Here is a 2,500-nt window from a genome sequence, read left to right as displayed (position 1 = left end):
AACGTTAAAGATGTTAAAAACGTTCTATGTTAACAGCATTGAGTAGGGCAAAAAGATAAGGCAAAATCAACTTATTTCAGTTATATACTATGTACTACAAAATAAAAAAAGAAAGACAAGCACATGAGATATAAAATTGATAACATCATCCACATAATACACATTAGTAAACATTTATGGTCCAAAGTTATAGTTTAAAATGAACATGTTCGTATTTCCTAGATAAAAATTTAGTGCAGCAAGTGCTCTTTTCCTTAACCCCGCTGTTGGCCATGGGTCAAGTATTTTAATAGGGTGAATAGTCAATTATCCAATAGCATCATCTGCCTTGAGTCTGCCTCGCACTGTGGTGTTTTGAACACTCGAGAATCAGGTGGTGTACATCTTCGTCTCCATCGCCAAAATAGAATTGCGGCTTGGCAGTGCCTTTCTTACAGCACGAAAAGTGCTGCATATGCGCTGTACCAAGCCACAATCGGGGAATGAAGTGTCAAATTTATTGCTATCGCTTAAATTTGGTGAGATTATCTGCAACAGATGCTAGTAGATCCTGCAATAACGCAAGTGGCTTTACTTTGTCTTTATTTGTTTTCGACACGTCTGAATAAAAATACTCTGATGTACTGCTGCTCCTATATATCTTACGGTACTAAATACTGCTATTTGATTGTACTCGCATGCCTAATCCACAATCGATATTGTCTTGCTCATTCCTATGTAATCTTGAACTACCTGATGTGTTGTTGAATTGCTTCTAATATGTCGATTTCTATAAATCTGCAGTTTTAAACCTTAGTTGCCATTTAAATAGTCTTATATTTGTTACATGTTTTAGCAGGATGTACTCGAGGCAGTTTCTACATTGGGACCTCCGTCTGTATTAGATTTATTGTGCAACAAAAAAAAATGTGTGTAACAGCATTCAAATAAACACGAAACTTGAAGCCATCTGCCTAATTTGGCGTTAAAGTAGGGGAACTGTCCTGACCGGAGCCAATCAGCAGACTCCAGTATCTCATCACGATGCGGAAATGCATGTGAAACCAATGCTTCTTAAATTTCTTAGGTGCAGAAAGCAATACCTCCAATTTTAAAGCTATTTCCATCCCCTACCATGTATTTCTTAGTGTTTGTACACCACTTAAAACGATCTACAGAACATTTATGCGAAGTTCCCTGTTTCGTTCACTGAATCATCAGGATTCTTCAATGTGTAAGCCTACTTGGACATCTGACGGTCAAGAACGGTAAGTTTTCAGTTTTGTTGTGTCCAAGCAAGCGAAATGTTAAGGACTCTGCGTATGCCCACCTCCTGCCTCGTATCTCTATCACACGCTTAATCATATTCAAACCTTTTTGAAAAAATGATAACACCGCAGCAATTGAAGCACTACCAACTGCGCATTCCCGCATGGTTATGTCGCGGTAGCTTATAGTTAGAAAAAAATATTTATACAACGCTACGTCACTTTGCATTCAAGCGCAAGAAACAAACACATAATAAGAAAACGTTTAGCGTCTCAAGTTGAGGCGTTCCATCAGAAACTTCCATTTTTATCATGGGAAATCTCGGGTCTTCTTTCAGCTGCAAACTTTGAAAAATGAACGGCTGAATCGCGGACACAGCGCTATCTTTCATCGCCACCCAAGGTTCAGAAATAGGGATCCTCCATGGCGTGCATGCAAGAGCAAAGTGTATCGTTCCACAAGGCTACCGTTTGTAAGAAGAAACAAAAGAACGGGGCTAAGATAAATGTAAAATGAGAAGCGAAGCTTGAGAAACGTGGCGTATTTCGTGGAGTGCTGACTTATTTCGTGGAGTGCGCGAACATTGTAACAATGTAAGAAATGGGAGATAAGAATTCTTGATTATCCATTAGAGTGATTGCGGGTGCAAACCGGTGTTTGTGTGTACCCGCGTCGTGAGTAGACATAAGGACAAATCTACTCGCACTATTGCTGAGGCTGCGCCCATGGCGCGGGAAGATAATTGTGCTAGTAGGCCTTCTATTGCATTGTCATAAAAATGTTATTTATAGAAAGCACGGGAATGCGGACCTAGATAGTTTCGTGGCCTTGTAGTTTTGTTTTCTGAATCTGGCGTTTTTTTTTTTGTCACGTCACAATCTTTCTTTTCCTCTGTGTGTATAAATCCGGCCATTAAAGAAAAGCCGATAGTTGGAAGTTGGCGCTTTTTCCCGTGTGTCTCTTTCTTTGTGTATACGTTTTGGTTCGCGCTGCTCTGACCTCATGATGTAAAACCAACTGACCCGATCATCCACCTTACTAAGTTGAATTGTTTGAATGCTAATCGCAATAACGTTGACAGCCATTCATTGCGAGATCAGTTCTACCGGATTTTTTTTCACCTTGATTCGGTCATTGACCATAGCTTCTTCATGAAGTTACCTGGGCAGACAAATTTTTCACTGAAGCGTCACCAGCCGGGGTTATTATCGGCTTTGACGTTGCGTTATGTTTGATGTTGCGTGATCCTGCC

The sequence above is a fragment of the Dermacentor silvarum genome, chromosome 9 (genome assembly GCF_013339745.2).
Source record: "Dermacentor silvarum isolate Dsil-2018 chromosome 9, BIME_Dsil_1.4, whole genome shotgun sequence".
Lineage (NCBI taxonomy): Eukaryota > Metazoa > Arthropoda > Arachnida > Ixodida > Ixodidae > Dermacentor > Dermacentor silvarum.
Note: the sequence above shows the minus strand (reverse complement) of the source record.